Source organism: Nilaparvata lugens, chromosome 9, assembly GCF_014356525.2.
Source record: "Nilaparvata lugens isolate BPH chromosome 9, ASM1435652v1, whole genome shotgun sequence".
In the NCBI taxonomy this organism is placed as follows: domain Eukaryota; kingdom Metazoa; phylum Arthropoda; class Insecta; order Hemiptera; family Delphacidae; genus Nilaparvata; species Nilaparvata lugens.
Genome location: NC_052512.1, coordinates 17,822,569 through 17,842,070, shown reverse-complemented (window position 1 = coordinate 17,842,070; position 19,502 = coordinate 17,822,569). Strand labels below are relative to the sequence as shown.

At 36.1% G+C, this 19,502-nt stretch overlaps 1 protein-coding gene across 1 annotated transcript in view; it reads right to left on the bottom strand.

Moving 5' to 3' along the window:
• The window catches only part of LOC120353064 (protein amalgam-like), a gene marked incomplete in the record, with an annotated part of 512,682 nt that extends 498,153 nt beyond the window's left edge, over window positions 1-14,529 (bottom strand). The window contains 1 exon segment of the mRNA XM_039435585.1: window positions 14,248-14,529.
• Between the last annotated feature and the right edge of the window lie 4,973 nt (window positions 14,530-19,502).

Below are 19,502 nucleotides of genomic sequence, written 5' to 3'. Positions count from 1 at the left end.
CCACAGCATACATAGATTTATGCACATAGCAAACAATTCCACTAGCTCTTGACAGAGGATCGAACGATGAAAAACTTTCATACTGATCAATTTGGTAAAACATAACATCACTATCATTATTCAACCATGCCTCACTTAGAATAATTATGTGAGGCTTTTTGATCAAGCCATTGAGATATAACAAGAATGCATCGAAATTGGAATTGCAACTACGGATATTCTGATGATAAATGATAAGGCCAGTAGATGTTGAAAAGTAAGCATTAACCTCAGCAACATCACTCAGCAAATCAGCAACCGTCATGAAGGAGGTAATCAGTTACATGAGCATACATTCTTATCACACATAAAGTATGATTGACAGATCAAAACGGCCGGCAGAAGGAAGGGTTGCTCGGTATGACAAAAGCTATAACGGGGGAAAAATTTACATAATGGAAGTGCAAACACTACTAATACGAAGAGCGTACAATTAATGGATTGATCTAAATTTGTGTATCTATCAAATTGATTATTAAATAAATGAATATTATTCTCTGTAAAATGAGAATTGAATATAGAATAATCAGGTCTATGCTGATAATTAGGAACTTTGTTTATATGGAAGTCATTTACTACTACCGTTTGATAATAGAAACAAAAATCAATACTTTCTATCAATTCCTTATTATGCATATGATAAAAATAAAAATCATGGAAAGCACTTATCATAAAGAAAGAGTCCATAGAGTACCACTCATAATAGCAAACAGAGTTTATAGTGTGTTTAAGTCCTCTTTGCAACGTATCAAAATTGCCTGCTGAGAAGCATCTTTCCGGACGAATATTTTCTCCTGCCTTGCCCATACGAACTTGTAGCCCTTTTGGAAGGCGACGCCCCGCACCAGCTTGAGACGCTCCAGGTAATAATGATCATTTAATGGTCATTTAATAATGGTGAATAATGGATACTAAATATTGGCATCATTAGTTTGTTGAAATTCAGACATAGCCGCGCCGCGCCGCGCCGCGTCGCGCCGCTCCACCGACATAGTGCAAGCTCTACTTGAAGGTACAAATGTTTTTAATGGTGGTACTAAATAGTACGAAATAGGTGCTAAATATTGGTATAATCATTTTGTTGAAATTCAGACATAGCCGGGCCAGTGACATGCCCATGTGCAGAGGTCATTGACCCCTGCTATTACATGCAATAACTCTGTAACCTTTGAGAAAAGAAAATTTTTATTGTTGGTACTAAATAGTACGAAATAGGTACTAAATATTGGCATAATTGGATTGATGAAATTCAGACATAGCCGGGCTGAGAGGTCATTGACCCTAACTATTTCCATGCAATAACTCTGTAACCTTTGAGATGAAAAATTTTTTATTGTAGGTACTAAGTAGTACTAAATGGGAACTAAATATTGGCATTATTAGTTTGATGAAATTCAGACATAGCCGGGCTGAGAGGTCACATACATTTGCCACATTCATGCTGTATTTCCTCTGTTACCTTTGAGGTGAAATTTTTTTTATTGAAGGTACCAAATAGTACGAAATAGGTACTATTTAATGGCATAATTGGATTTATGAAATTCAGACATAGCCGGGCTGAGAGGTCATTGACCCTAACTATTTTCATGCAATAACTCTGTAACCTTTGAGATAAAACATTTTTTATTGTAGGTACTAAATAGTACTAAATTGGAACTAAATATTGGCATAGTTGGATTGCTGAAATTCAGACATAGCCGGGCTGAGAGGTCATTGACCCTAACTATTTCCATGCTGTATTTCCGCCACCTTTAAGGTACAAATTTTTTCATTGGAGGTACTAAATAGTACGAAATAGGTACTAAATATTGGTGCAAAGCTTGAGTTCAAATTTGAAGATAGCCGGGCAACCATGTCTCTGGCCCGGCACTTTAGAAAAATCAATAACTCAGTTAGGTGTGAGGTACAAATTTTTTCATTGGAGGTACTAAATAGTACGAAATAGGTACTAAATATTGACATGGTTAGTATGTTGAAATTCGATCATAGCCGGGCCAGCGACATGCACGTGGATTTTTACCAACGTTAGTAGACAGAAGGTTGATCACTCACCGGTGTAAGATTCGAAGTGGTGGGGGGAACGCCAGCGTGACGTCACGTGTAGTAAAAATGTGATAGAGTAACCACACTGAGCATACAGTTTATCCACTGTATCTTCAAAATACATCGTCGTTTAATCTCCTCAAGATTGACCTAGAACTTAAAAATTCTCCATACTTATAGCAATTGAATCACTGATTCTAATGATGTTGTTGAATATTCCAAGTTCATTCAACTTGTATGAATAAAGTTAAGTTGAAAGTTTTTCAAGAATCTAAAAATGTGACACGAAAAAGTTAATAAGCTGGAAAAGCGTTAGTACACAACGTTATACTATTATAGTTCCAGATTAACTCATAAAAAATCTTGATAAACCAATGCATTGCAATAAACCGATAAACCGATCCCAATAAATCCGAAGAATTTCATTCATATAAATGCACTGAACACATGCTGGTATCGAGCACATGTTCTACGAGAATCAAAATATCTCATCCCCGAAATTCACAAGCTGATGTATAGCCAAACTACAAAATATGAACACGACCTAGAAGATGAAGAAACCTTAAGGGTTTAAAAGGGAAGGTTAGGAGGTGGGGTTTTTGATTTTATATGGCAAAATACTTGTATTATTCAAATGTTTTGATAATTATTGTAAAGCAGAAACAGAATCTTTCATGTCAGAAAATGTTTGTGTTATATAATTTGACTATACGTCACCATATGATTTTCAAGAATGCGATATTCTGCCTACTCTGTACTACAGCCTACGTCACGGCTGCAGTTCCCCCACTCCAATTGCATTCTAACTAAAATACTATAGATGAGTGACCAACCTTCTGTCTACTAACTTTGGATTTTTACCACTTTCAGCTATCGATTACTGGTAGCTAACTCAAAAAAATGAAAAATGTCACTTGGACCCCTTGTATTCTGACCCCCTCAATCACAAGTTGATCAGTCCAGTAGTTGAGACTGAAAAAAGTTTCCAGCATGTTGAAAATTTCATGTTTTCTGCTTGAAATATCTCGACATTGACGAACATAATCATTAATTAAACTAATAGTTCTGTGAACAGTAAACCTCACGCTGTATTCTGATCCACAAGATGAGTACCTGATTGGAACTATAGACCTTATGGAAATACAGCAACAGACCGGCTTCTCCACACATCTGTGTAATCACTTGTCAGCTGATTCATGATGAATAATTCTGTAGTCTTATTTTTACTTTCCTTGCCCTATTACCATAGGTAAGGAAAGTATTGCATTCCGAGAAAAATTGAGGTAACCCGAATTTCTAAATTTCTATACGTTTCAAGGTCCCATGAGTCCAAAAAAGTGGTTTTTGGGTATTGGTCTGTATGTGTGTGTGTGTGTGTGTGTGTGTGTGTGTGTGTGGTGTGTGTGTGTGTGTGTGGTGTGTGTGTGTGTGTGTGTGTGTGTGTGTGTGTGTGGTGTGTGTGTGTGTGTGTGGTGTGTGTGTGGTGTGTGTGTGTGTGTGTGTGTGTGCGTCTGTGTACACGATATCTCATCTCCCAATTAACGGAATGACTTGAAATTTGTAACGTAAGGTCCTTTCAATATAATTATAAGGAACCGACACGAACAATTTCGATCAAATGCAAGATGGCGGCTAAAATGGCGAAAATGTTGTCGAAAACAGGGTTTTTCTCGAAAACGGCTCCAACGATTTTGATCAAATTCATATTTTTAATAGTCATTGATAAGCTCTATCAACTGCCACAAGTCCTATATCTGTAAAAATTTCAGGAGCTCCGCCACATCTATGCAAAGTTTGATTTTAGATTCTCAATTATCAGGCTTCAGATACAATTTAAACAAAAAATTTCGAGTGGAAAAGATTCAGTATGAGAATCTCTACAACTAATGTTAAGTAACATATTCACCTAAAATTGAAAATAAGCACGAAATTCGAGAAAATGTGATTATCCAATCGCAAACTGTTGACAACTGTTGATTCTATTAAATGAATCGCTATGAAGAGATAGCAGACCTCGTATGTCTCCAAAGTTATTGTCCTGTCACCAGCTGGCTCAGATCTTTGTTTATAAGTAGACTTGATATGCGCGAGAACACTAGCGTCAGGTGATCAATTTTCATAACGGCAAGGAAAGTTGTGTGAGTGCGCCACACCAGATTTTTCCTTTTATATTATCCTTGAAATGCAAAATTCCCAAAAACCTTGTATATACGTCGCGTCATTAAAAAATGAAAATACCTGTCAAATTTCATGAAAATCTATTACCGCGTTTCGCCGTAAATGCGCAACATATGATCAATCAAACATTTGAACATCTGAACATTCAAACATTGAGAGAAATGCCAAACCGTTGACTTGAATCTTAGACCTCACTTCGCTCGGTCAAAAATATCTATGGGTCGGATGAAAATAATCGAGTCACCAATAGAAAGGAGACACTCTCCCCGTTGATTTGATATGGATTTATTACGCATCACGACGCCCCATGATTCTCAAGTGATATTCAAAAGAAGAACAAATCTTCCCGATGTTTCCAATTTTATCATAAGTCTAATTTCATTTTAGTTCTCCAACCCTGAAATTTTTCCAGCACTACTAGGATATCGGGGATGATATTCTACATCCAATTCTAACGTTGATCGGAAATTTGAGAAAGTTGCAATTTTACACGATATGTCAACCCTGTAATTTCTTCGAATGGAGGGCCAAGTCTCAACTTGTTTTACACAGACTATAATACTGGTCATCAGAATAAATTCTTCCTGGCGCGTCGGCGAGATGTGAAAACGTTCAATGGCTGTTCGACAATTCCGACTAAGATGAATTTATGACTCAGCTGTTGAATCATTCAATCAGGTACTTAGTGCCGTTTGCACAAAAGCCGGTTGAATTTTAATCCTGATTAATTCCAGGAGAGCCAATCAGAGAAGCCGTCTTTTTAAAATGGTCTTCTCTTATTTGGTTTACGTGAGAATCAGGATTGAAATTTAACCGACTTTTGTGCATCTGGGCCTTTGTGAGAAAAGTTTTTGCATTCCTCTGGGAATTAATCTCAATCCACTGTGATTAGGTAGAACTTTCCTGTATGAACTATGAATATATTATAATTTCTTATTTTTAATACATTTTTTTTATTTTATTTTATAACCTGGCGATGGTGTAATATCAACGAAACTAGTTGTTCAACTATTTTAAAGTTTTTTTTTAAAATAAAGGGTTCTATAAGATTTTATTTTGTCTATTAATTTAAAAGTAGCCCATGTCAATAAGTGTTTCACATTTATTATGCTTTTGTACTCCAGAGCAAAGCTCCGTCCCACGATATTACGTTATGAACAGTAAGCAATATTACAATTATTTGAAAATGCTGTAAAATGTTGTGCTATGATGTACGGCGGGTTACCTATATTTACCCCCTTAGGTATAGGATTCTCTTATATTATAGTCAGTATCTGTTGATACCACCAAAACATAATCTTCTAAAGGACATACTGTCAACAGGTCAGCCCGAGTTGATAGCAGAGAAAGGTCGAGAGAAAAAACTGCGTTACTTTCAGATATTTTTTGTATGCAATTAATTGACCGAGCGAAGTCAGGTCTAAGATTCAAGTCGACGGTTTTGCATTTCTCTTATTAATATTATATTATTAATATTTCTCTTGTTAATATTTATATTCCGCATTTACAGCGAAACGCAGCAATAGATTTTCATGAAATTTGACAGATATGTTCCTTTTTGAATTTCGCGTTGACGTATACATACGGTTTTTTGAAATTTTTCATTAAAATGAATTAAATTGCTCGCTTAATATGATAGGATACAAAAGGAAAAGGAATCTCCTTTGAACTCCAATATTACCATACAAATCAGACTTTAGAATTATTCATCATAAATCAGCTGTCCAGTGGCCTATAGTACTACCCGTTCAAAAACATCGAACATCTTGCAAATGTATCTTTCCATTAACGTTGTAGACAGTTGCAGCCAGACCTGATAACAGCGCTCACACTCACATTCCCGGGACGACACGTCACGGTACGATAGGACAGAAAGCTCCATGTTTATTTAGGATTTTTTCTAGACATATTGAATTGATACATTATTTATTGATTTCTATTAAACATAACAAAAGGTGAATGAAACTTCCTGAGCGCAAGGTCTACTGTTCTCAGAACTACTAGTAAGATTCACACGTTAGCTGATTAATCTATCTATATATATAAAAGCGAAATGGCACTCACTGACTGACTGACTGACTGACTGACTGACTCACTCACTCACTCACTCACTCACTCGCAGAACTAAAAATCTACCGGACCAAAAACGTTCAAATTTGGTAGGTATGCTCAGTTGGCCCTTTAGAGGCGCACTAAGAAATCTTTTGGCGATATTTCAACTCTAAGGGTGATTTTTAAGGGTTTGAAGTTCGTATTTTAGCATGTATATTCTTCTTATTCCAAACTCTTAATTATAATTGAAATGTCCATACCATATGATAATATAGAACTATAATCTAGAGAGAGTACCTCTTCGAAACAGTTTTTAACTGGTAACTAAATTAATATTAAGGGTTGGCATTAAGTTGAGTTGACTCTGTTAGGTTGGCACCAAGTTGAAGATTGAAATGCATTTATCGCGGAAAAATTGATTGGGCACTGTTACTTCAATCAGAGCTGTTCCTGGGAATATTATATTACTAGCCGTCAGGCTCGCTTCGCTCGCCATATCCGTTTAGCCAGACGTTTAGTCTGGACCCCCGACTGGATCGTCCTAACATATGATAAAAATGCTCAAATGTAAAATGCAGGCGAGCGAAGCGAGCCTGCTGATCTCATTCTTGGACGATCCAGTTGGGGGTCCAGGGGGCGGAGCCGGCGAGGGAAGCGAGCCTAACGGCTAGTACCTTAATAAAAGAAAGAACTGGCTTATACACGTACGGGTTGGGCAAATTATATTTGATGCATGATCATGTCTGAACCACTGGACAGGTTATCTTGAAATTTTTCATATAGATTCTTAATTGACCTGAAATGGTTATAAGCCCATTTTCAATTCTTCAAGAAATCATTACGTCAAGTTTCAGTTCGGAGCACGGGTTTCCTGCTATTCATTAATAATAATATAATCTGATTTTTACAGTAATATTGGACCATGTAGGAAATTCCTTTCCCTCTTGTATTATCCTTAAACTAAAATTTCAAAAAAACCTTACATATACACCGACGCACAATTGAAAAAGGAATATTCCTTTATAATTTATAATAAATAAATAAATAAATTCCTGTTCAATTTCATGAGAATCAATTGCTGCGTTTCGTCGTAAATATATAAAGAGAAATGCGAAACCGTCGACTTGAATGTTAGACCTCAATTCGCTCGGTAAAAAAGCTTTTATATAATTCGTCCTTACTAGTAGTTCTGTAAACAGTAGACCTCATGCAGTTTCCTCATACACAAGTATCTGGTGTGACCTGTTCACCGGCTCTTCCAGACATGTGTGTAATGCATGCAATGAATAATCCACTTGTCAGCTGATTGATCATGATTAATTCTATAGTCTGATGATTCCTATCTTCAGAGTAGATGATATATATAGTTATATCGGAGTATGGAAGAAATTCCTTTTCCTTTCATATTATCCTTAACCCTGAAGAGATACACTGGAAGGTGTTTCACACCCCAGGGTTTTTTTCCGTTCTGCAGTTGACAATATCAAACAGATGGGAATTTATGCCCAGTCTAAATTAGGTTTGTAGTATTGTCAACTACTCTCCACCACTTCCAGTCAGTAATAGCATTCTACGAGGTCACTAGCTCATCTTGTTCTTCGTTTGGGTGTCTAACACCCTAGAGTGTCTTTTACGTAGGACTTTCATCAAACACTTTTATAACTAGGATTTACTTCTATTGTCACTACGAATGTGGTATGGGATGATGGATCAGATTGGAATAAATGCTATGATTCTCTACAACTTGAGATTCAAAACAATAAAATAAAGGAACAGACGTGAGTTTTTGATGAAGTTGTCATTGGCAATGATCAAGTCATTCGTTCAAACCGGATTAGGAGCTCAAACACTTAGGCGGAACGTACGTACTTCTAAAATTAGTTAATATTGATAAGCAGTGCTTTACTTTTGATTTCCGTATGCAATTGGAACAATAATAATTAAGAAATGATGGAGTATGGTCTTGGTTTTTCCAAAAACCAATATGGTACTTGTTTTTTCATATTTTTCAAAGAAAAATGCAAAATTGAATTGGGGTGTTCAACACCCAAGTGTATCTACTGTGTTAGCATAAAGTAAGTGTGTCTCTGTGGGTTTAAAATTCACAATTTTGAAAAACCTTGTTTATACATTGACGCACAGTTGAAAAATGAATATTCCTGCCAAATCTCATCGAATTCTATCAACGCGTTTGGCCGTAATCGCGTTACATACAGACAGGCAAAAGCAAATCGAGTTGAAACATAGACCTCACTGCGTTCGGTCAATAATTTACGTGTTAAATTATTGTGGTCCAATATTGACAAATCAAATTTCGATAATTCGCCTTCAGAGTGTAGGTCAGTAACTAATGGCCAATGGAAACTTTGATGGAAGGAGTGGACGGTTAAAAGGTGATGCTCAGACTTTGTGGCCTAATTGAGTTCTATAGTGAGGTCCGCGTTATAATGGCAGTGCAGAAAGATAGGATAACAACGTTGCTGATCCTCTGTCTTGTCAAAGACTTCTGTAGTCAGTAGCTGATACAGGTTTATTGATGTAATATCAACTGTTTATTATCGTTTAGAATAATCAATTAATTTCATAATGAATTTCCATAATTGAGATGAAATATTTTGTTAATCTATTATCAATTCTACATTGTTAGAAGACGATCTGGCAACAGAGTATGGTGAGAAAGAGATAGCGCTATCCGCTCTGTTGAATAATAGACAAGGATAGCATTACAATTGCTAATCAAACACTGCCATTATAACGTGGACCTCACTATAGTCACCTCTATTCAATTGAATTAAGGGGCACTTTATGAACATCAAGTTCGACTCTTCAAGAATGAGTGCCACTCTGATAGCTTCTATCAATGATTTGAAGGGTGAAATGGTGAAGCTGCTTTCTCGAAGGGAGAGTGGGAGTTGAAATCAAGTGTCAATTTGCGAGGGAAGCTCAACTGAATTATGTAATTTGCAAAAAAAAATCGCGCACGGACTCATGTACCACGAACACGCTAATTTATTCCGCTTTTCATGAGCCCATTATATCTATCTGTATCTTATATTACTGTATATGATAAGAATATAATCAGCGCGTCATAGAGATGCATAAGTCTCAATTGACGTGTTGAATTGTGGCCCAATTACCAAATTAAATTCCGATGATTATCTGACAGATTGCAGATCAGAAGATGCTCATAGCCTAATAGTTGATCGCACGAAAATAGTCCGATGAGAGTACATCATGCAAAGTTGACAGGAATTCACCAACGATGTCCACAGCTAATTTATTAATGAGAATTGATTGAACGAGTGTTAGCGAGTTCTTACTCTCGACTCAAGGCCAAAATTGTAGTTCCGTCTGTTCGTCTCTTTATATCGTTTTACTATAACTCTCTAAATCTTTGATGAATCTGCTCATCATAACAGTAGAATTAAACGAGCGATAGCGAGTTTCTACTTTCACCTACTGAAGGCCAAAGTCGTTGTATGTATGTTCTACAATAACTTTAGAAAGAATTTTTCAATCAGCTTCGAATTTTGAACACAACATATTCTTTGAGCGTTTTAAGAGATCAAGTTTGTTGCACAAGGAATTCAATCAACTACTTCGTCATTTTTCAGTTTAACAAATTAACATTGGAAGTGGATAAGAGGAAATTCGCTGTGATTCATCATTAGTTAACTGGATTATAGCATTCAATCATTACCACAATTCACTCAACCGATGGAAATTTTTGAATAGTAGCGCTCATCGAATTTCCATCCAGCTGTTTACCATGTTGTCAATATTTGCAGTAGCAAAAGTCTTCGGGGTAAATCACAGCATTTAATTTGGATTTTCGTTTAATAATAATATTATGACTGCAATTTTCCCATTCATTTATGATGACTGTTGCTATTTGGTAGTAATTACGTGAACTCTCATTTATGCGCCAACACATGATTTCAGCTTATCAGGACATAATGGTTTATAATTTATAATTTTCACATATCATTTTCAGTGCTGTTTGCCAGTGACAGTTTAAATCGAATTTCATCCTAAACTGAATTAAATCCACATCAAGTCTCGTTTGTTATAATGCATGTTATAATAAATTCAAATTGAGAATTGACTGTGCAAACGGCCCTAGATGTTGTTATGAAATGAAAACAATAACACTGACCGCCTCCACTGGAAAAGTTCTAAGGAAAGTTTGAATTTTGATCCACGATCATACAATTCGCGCAAACCACATACGGTTGAAGTATTCTGGTCTGTTTGACTGTGAGAATGAAATGAGAATATCAACAACAAATTTGGAACGTTGAAATTTCAATAATATATTAATGTTGTGGAACTTTCCAATGATTGGAAAACATTGTTCTAAACTCGGTTTACACCAATCCTCATAGATTCTATTAGATTAATATGTTCATCATGTGTATGATAAGTTATGTTCAATACGATAGGATAAAGTTAATAACATTTTGTTATCAACTTTGAATATCGAGGAACCGAGCTTTGCTCTGTAAAAGCATAACAAATTTCTAACGAAAGATTGAATTCATAGTTTATAATTATTTATTCATTTTCTCAGTCGTACAGTTATATGAGGAGTCACAACAGGCTTATGTCCAAAACTGTCCCTTTTCAAATTTACACTACAGTACAAATCAAAATCAGGTTAAGCTACTATCACTCATCAAAATAACAATTCATTCACACTTTAAAAAACAAACACATCATCAATATTATAAATAGATATATACTATGAATTCGATTAGGAATGATATACTTTGTTTGCTACAATATTTGTTACTATACCATGTACTATTCTACACCAACAGCATCTAGTTACTATTTTTGACTTTCAAAATTGAACATGTTTTCTAAAAGAAGATAAATAAACGAAAAAAAGTTTTTCTTGGTGAATTTTTCTTCTTATGAGATCAGCTGAATGATCCCACATATGCACTCGTTCACTCACTTCCATTACGGTATCGACAGTCAACAAAATTTTCAGCTGTTTTTCAAGGACGTATTTATCCTTTTAAGGCCGTGCAAAGGCTAAAAATAGACTTCCTAATGGTGATATTTTTCAAAGTTTTTCGATTTTTATATCATCAAGCTATCAAGATGGAAAAGTTTTTTCACGATCATTACTTTTTGAAATATGAGCGCCCAAAGTTTGAATTTTTGGGACAGAACATTTCAAATTCGGTGAGAAATAAATCCATGAAATTCAGATGATAGATTCTTTATGATATTGTTGATCTAGTGAAACAAAAGTTTTCTTTAAATATCATTTTTTGGAAAAGCTATTCAATTTACCGATAATAACTTTTAGTTGAGTTATTTTTGGTAATTTGGACAATTTTTATGCTTAATCTTTTTCACTTGAAATTTCTTGTTTAAATTGTAATTGAAGCCTGATAGTATTGGGAATCTAAAATCACACTTTGCATTGATGGGGCGGAGCTCGTGAAACTTTTACAGATATGGGACGTGTGGCAGTTGATAGAGCTTATCAATGACTATTCTAGGTATAAATTCGATCAAAATCGTTGAAGCCGTTTTTGAGAAAATCGTGAAAAACCCTGTTTTTGACAACATTTCCGCTTTTCTAGCCTCCATCTTGGATGGCATATAATCGAAATTGTTCGTGTCGGATCCTTATAGAAGAAGGACCTTGAGTTCCAAATTTCAAGTCATTCCGTTAATTGGGAGATTAGATATCGTGTACACAGACGCACATACACTCATACACACACACACATACGGACCAATACCCAAAAACCACTTTTTTGGACTCAGGGGACCTTGAAACGTATAGAAATTTAGAAACTGGGGTACCTTAATTTTTTTCGGAAAGCAATACTTTCCTTACCTATGGTAATAGGGCAAGGAAAGTAAAAATTGATATTTTAAGAAAATTTTTGTTTTATTAGATCATGGAGAATTCATCCTTCAAATCTCATGGATTTATCTCTTCTATTTGGAATGTTCTGTCCCGAAAAATTCAACTTTAGGCGCTCATATCTCAAAAATTAATTATCGGAAAAAAATATTATCCTGAGAAAACTTTTTCATTTTAATAGCTTGATGATAATATACAAATTGAAAAACTTTGAAAAATATCACCAGTGGGAAGTTTATTTTTAGCCTTTGCACAGCCTTAATGTCCTTCAGTGAATTATCCTAGGGTTGAGACCTAGTGCAATCGAATTCTCATATCATAAACCTACTTTTTTCCAAATTTCGTGAGAATCGTTAGAGCCGTTTTCGAGATCCGGTCACATACAGATATATAAACATAAAAACATCTGAGCATATGAAGAGAAATTGCTCGTTTAATAGTATAGTATTGTTAAGAATTAATTCTAATTCCATCAACTTAATCAAATGAATGCAGTTTCCTGCTGAAACCAGCACATCATCAGCTTTCCTGTCATTCTTTACAAATATAACGTACTGCTCTGATTTCCTGTGAAATCCTGTAATTAAATTAATAGAAGTGGATCCATTCACTAAGACCTGGTTGCACAAAAGCTTGTTAAATTTTGATCATGACTAGCAGGAAACCTGTGCTCCGCAAGGGTCTATAGTAAAACTTGACAAACTGAAAACCTGACGTGATGAGATCTTGAAGAATCGAAGATAGGCCTATAACCATCCTCGGTAGAATGATAATCTTTACGCAAAATTTCAAGTTAATCAGTAAAGTAGTTCAGAGTTCAGATGTGATGAAGCGTCAAACATAGTTTCACTATCCCGTACGTGTATAACACAGTTCTCCCCTTTATTATAGTATGGATTAATGAATTGTGCAGAAAACTAATTAGAGGAAGCATCTTTGATGAAAGAAGACTTCTCTGATTGGTTCTTCGTACCATAGAAAAACTATAGCGTACGTTGATATCCCATGGTATAGGGCGTTTATGTCGCAGTTTTTACTGTCAACTCAAGCAGATTACTGTCGATTTTTGTCGATTTTTACTGTATTGGCTGGGTGAGAGTGTATGAACGGCACAGTATGAGAGACTAACAGCGTCACACAGCTTCGGCAAAGAACGACTTGGACTATCGGCTTGAAATAACAGTAAAAGTTGCGACATTAACGCTCTATACCATGGGATATCAACTTACGCTATAGTTTCTCTATGATAATAATCTGAAGAACTAATCAGAGAAGTATTTCTTATCAAAGATGCCTCCTCTAATTAGAAAATAAGAAATGAATAATGTACGCGAACGCCTCAACGCTTAAGGTGCGTACAGATATACGCGCCGCGAACATTAGCAATTCACTTTTAATTATCTGACTATATCTGTATTTTTACAGAAACGGTATAAGATATAGATATAAAAAGCTTGGCATCAGCTGATTAAAAGTGAATTGCTCATGTTCGCGGCGCGTGAATCTGTACGCACCTTTATAGTCTCAAGCAACACGGCTGACGAAATGGTCACGAATGTCAACATTATATACAAGAATAATGTAATGGAAATGGCCTTGCTATTAAACCATATTGGACAGTTTAGGTGAATTCTAGCAAAAGAAGCGTTCCATCAATCAGATAATGAAAGAGAGCAATGTCAAATTCTTTGGCATTGCAGTAGATAGTGGCTTGGCATGGAACAAGCATGTGAATATCATCTGCAAAAAATTAGGCATCGGGTTATACTTATGCTATTGTTTCTCTATAGATGGGAATAAATTATTGGAAGTTGCATCTGTTCAAATACTAATTAATGAATAATTATTATGACGAAATAACAATCAAATGCTGTGAATCACCCCGAATACTTCTGCTGCTGCAAATATTGACAACAGTTAGATGTTTCTCTATGGAAATTTAACAGGCTTTTGTGCAACCGGTCCTGAAACGTTTTCTCAACAATAATTATTCAGTCATATATCGCTAAAAAAGGTAAAACTAGATCATGTTTACTGTAGATTACCTCAGATCACACTGGAGCTGAGCGGCAACGGTCTAATTCAAATTTCCCACCACAAACTTAGATGTAAATGCACTTTGATTTTTGGCGCGAAAACTGTATCCAAGTGTTAGGATAACTGATGTTGAATGATTAAAGATCAAATTCTTGCGAACTTTGTCTACCGATGCACTGTAGAAGATCTACAGGCAATTTAGAGGATCTTTTATTCGGAAATGTATCCGTTTGTATCAGCGACGTTGGTAAGATCAAGATGTATCAACCGGAAATCCTTCTCAAGAGAGAACCCGCAGCTGACTATTGCAAAGTTTCAGCGGCGCGTTTTAGCTCCACCGCTCCATCCCCTCCATAACACAAATTTCTCTCTGGAGAGGAACGCTCTTTCCCGAGTACCGCCGGCTACGGACAGGATACTCGTGGCTGCCGCCGTTATAATCAACCCCCAATCATTCTTGTTGGGCTCTCCGGGCTCCCAACACTCAAGTAACGATTCAGCGGCGCAATTTAGCAGCAAACAGCTAGCTGCTAACCGACCCACTAACTTATCATCTTTGTTTGTAGCACAGCTCTGAGAGTGGTACGAAACAGAGAAGGAGAAGAAGAAGATGAAGAAGAAGAAGAAGAAAAAGATGAGGAGGTAGAAGAAGAAGAAGAAGAAGAAGAAGAAGAAGAAGAAGAAGAAGATGAAAGAAAAGAAGGGGAAGAAGAAGAAGAAGAAGATGAGGTGAAGTAGGAGGAGGAGGAGGAGGAGGAAGAAAAGGTGTGATACGAATAGGAATTATAAGAAGATGGAGGAGAAGAGCATCAGGATGAAGGAGAGGAAGAAGAGGTCAAGAAGAAGAAGATGATGAAGAGAAAGAAGAAGAACCGAAAGATACGATGAAATTGATGGTAACGGAGGAGGTGGGGAGAAGGTGGAGGAGGGAGAAGTGTAAGACGAACAAGAATTACAAGGAAATGGAGAAGAACATCAGGATGACGGAGAGGAAGAAGAGGACAAGGAGAAGAAGATTATGGAGAGGAAGAAGAGGAAGAAATGAAAGGTGAGGAGGAGGTGGAGGTGATGGAGGAGGAGGGAAAAGTGGATGAGGAGATGTAAAACGAAGGAATTACAAGGAGATGAAGGAGAACGAGAACGGGATTATTGAGTGGCGGAGGAGGGGAAAATGTAGAAAAGAGGGGAAAAAATAAATTGGAGTAGATGCAGGGAGTTTAATAATTGATAGGAATTACTAGAAGATAAAGACGAAGAAAAACAGTAGGATAAAGAGGTGCTAATTTGGAGGAGAAGAAGGAGAGAAAAATGGAAAAGAAGAAGAGAAATAAGAGAAAGATGATTATGAGTGGGGTAGCGGAGGAGGAGGTGGAGGAAGAGGAGGAGGAGGAGGGGGAGGAAGAAAAAAGGGTGTAATAGAGTGAACGAATAAGAGAAAGAAGCTGAAGAAGGAGGAAAATAACAACAGGATGAGGAAGGTGGGTGAGATGGAATGGAGTGGAAGAAAAAAGAAAAGAAAAGAAGAAGAAGAAGGAGCAGAGTAAGGAGAATATCATAAAATAGAGTAACCAAGGAACGAAGGGATCCTCAAATGCAGAGGAGTGTGGGGAGGGAAGGATGTTGCTATGAAAAATCATGGTTCCGCATCCCCCCGAGGAATTATCGTAAGCGTTGCAAACCTAGATTTATCATTACAGTATTTTGTATGGCATCATCGCATACTGCTAACCTATATCAGTCAGGATCATAGCATAGATGACTGGATGAACTTTTGTGTCTATAGTGAGGTCCACGTTATAATGGCAATGTTTGATCAGCAATGGTATTGCTCTCCTTGTCTATCATTCATCAAAGCTGATAGCACTATTTCTTTCTCGCTTTGCTCTGTTGCCAGATCGACTTTTAACAATGTAGAATTGATAATTAATTAACCTTCCGGTAGTCGCGCCCTACTCAATCACACGAGCAGTCGCGTATTGTACTTTCTACAACATCCAAATTTCCAAGTTTTATTTACTCTGTTTACTGTCAAAACATATTAATTAATTGTATAATTACTTTCCCCATCTTCTTGGATTCTTTTTCGCTTATGAACATTTGGATGATGACCATTTCATAGCCCAGTAAGGTACATCAAGCAAAACCATCAATTCTGTGTTATTGGTTCGTTCACAGTCTCCGTATACAGTCTTTCCCTATTATTATTATCATACTTATGCACTGTCGCAACTGAATTGCACCTAAAGACTTAACCATTGCTCAGTTGATACTGCAACTCAGTGGAGTGATGGGGGGAAAGTTTTAGAATGCATAGGTGACTCATTCACTGTCACCACCCCATTCAATAGTTTTGTGCAGCAAAAAACTGACACTGTTGTACTTTTAACTGATTACACAGATGTGTAGAGAGGCAGTATTGCTGTATTTCCATAAGGTCTATAGTTTCAATCAGGTACTTGTGGATGAGAATACTGCGTGAGGTCTACTGTTCACAGAACTACTAGTAGTTAGACTGTTTCAGTGTTAGCATCTGTCTAGCATTGGTCTGTAATCAGAAAGCGCAGATAACTCCATCTTTCACTGCACGGTTGCCAAATTGTCAGAAATGTTTCAAATCTGAGCCTACTCCTGCATAGGCCCCAAACATCCAGATCGGTTTTCAACAATGTAGAAATACAATCGATCAACAAAATTTTTCACATCTCAATTATAGAATTATTGTTTCAATTATTGAGAAAAAGAATATTTTACGAGAAAAAAATAATTGGTTATTTTGAGCAATAATGAACAGTTAATATTACATCAGATGTACGGGTATCAGCTATCCTCTATGGAAGGAATCGGTATCACTGTTATCCTATCTTTTTCCATTGCTATCACAACGTGAACCTCCCTATATAGATGTGGAAGTGAGAAAAAAGATTGGTGATAAAGTTATAAGTTAGAATGGGTGAATGATAGGGATTGATTGACTGAGTACTTTATTTATGTATGTTACAATAATTACTGGCTTATACACTAATTTACATAAAATGACAGTAATGCTAATTATTCAACGAGTTTTACAAATTATCAAAAATTGATCAATGATAATGAAGATAAAATGCAATTAGAATAACGATAATATTTTGTATGTTACAATAATTACTGGCTTATACACTAATTTACATTAAATGACGTTAATGCTAATTATTCAACGAATTTTACAAAGTATAAAAAATTGATCAATGATAATGAAGATAAAATGCAATTAGAATAACGATAATATAAAATTGTAATGAACTTCATAAATCGGCGATGTTTCAACAAATAATTGTCGATTCTCTAATCGACAGAGGGAGCGACTCAGATAGGAAGTGAGAGAGAAAATAAGAGAGAGAGAGTGAGTGAGTGTGGGTGAGGGAGAGTGAGAGAGAGAGCGAACGAGAAAGGGTGGTGAGGGAGAGTGTCAGAGAGGGAGTGAGAGAGATAGTGTGAGGGGGAATAGAGCAGATATTGAAGTGAGAGAGAAAATAAGAGAGAGAGAGTGAGTAAATGAGAGAGATTGAGTGGTAAAGATTGAGAGTTTGAGAGGGGAGAGAGTGAGTGAGTGTGGGTGAGGGAGAGTGAGAGAGAGAGCGAACGAGAAAGGGTGGTGAGGGAGAGTGTCAGAGAGGGAGTGAGAGAGATAGTGTGAGGGGGAATAGAGCAGATATTTGAAGTGAGAGAGAAAAAAGCATGAGATCAATTAGTATTTTTGGTGCAGCATCGCGGTAAACTAAAGCTAATTAGCTAGCTTGTGCAGCCACTGTATACACGCGTTCCGTGTCCACTTTTTTCCAGCTCTATTTCTCTCCAGCGGATATATAGCTCAGCATTATTTCTCACACAGTGAGAGCTCACACCCTACATGCACTACACTGCGTAGTCCATACATTGTACCACTTTTTATCGCTGAACTGAAACTGCGTTCAACCGTGGAGAATGGCGAAGTGCTTTTTTCACCCTAACTTGCTACAATGATTCCATTTGATCGAGTCCTATATTTTCCAAACGAGTGGGCTACAACAATTCATTATTCTCTATTTATTATTGACAATACAGAATCATCGGAAAAATGGTTGACATAAAACAATTGTAGAGTGAATTTTTCAAGCTTGATCAGTATTGAAGTAGAAAACTGTATCATACTGTAGTGAGGTCCACGTTATAATGGCAGTGGAGAAAGATAGGAGAACAGCGTTGCCGATCCTCTGTCTTGTCAATGCCTCCATTGACAGTAGACTGGTTTATTGATATAATAAATAGTATATAGTGTATAATAATGATATATAGTGAGAGAAGTTGTGTGTATTTTTGAGTTCAAAATTTTATAAAATAACTTGATTAATTCAATATGAAGTGATAATTAAGTGTTATATTTAAACAAAGTTTGGTGTTTTAATTTTTCTAAATTCAAAATGTTTAGCTTATATATATTTTTGGACGGAAATTGAACCTGAACGTTTTACAGTAGAAACATAACCTATTTTTTGGACATTTTATTAATTTATCAAAATTTGGGAATGGAATAGACTTGGGCCAAGCCTGTTGCTCCTTCCTAATCATATTTATATGATTTGTGATTCTGTCCACGAATAAATTAATAATATTAACTGTTTATTCTCGTTCAAAATAATCAATTATATTTTATTAAACAAGGAATTATATTTTTCAATAATTTCATAATGAGTTTTCATGATCAAATATCGGGGCACCGAGCTTTGCTCGTTATTCCTATTTATTTAAAAAGAGAAGAATAGAAAAGAATTTTATTGGTCATGAAATATTCACATGAATACATGGACTCAGTCAATTTTTTAACACTAAGTAAGTCAGAACAAACACAAAAACACTAAGATCAGTCAGTACCAGTACAATACAATAAAATGTGTAACATGAATCACATAAAACGATTCCAATCTATTCTAAAATAGTCATGTACGTTGTACAAACATTCATCAATTAACACTGCTTTCAATATTTTTTTAAATTGTGTGCATGTGAGTACTTTCAAGTGGTCAGGTGTGGAGTTATATAATTTGATAGATGTGAAGTGCCAGTTCCTTTGTGATTTAGTAAGACTGTACAATGGAATTCTCTAACAGTAAACAGAACACAATTCTCTGAAATAATCGTGTTTATATTTCACAGCTGGCTATACGTCATCTTTTGAATTTCGGGGATGCGATATTTTGATTTTTCACATCCTCACTCGCTCACTCACGTTTTTACTATCCACAGC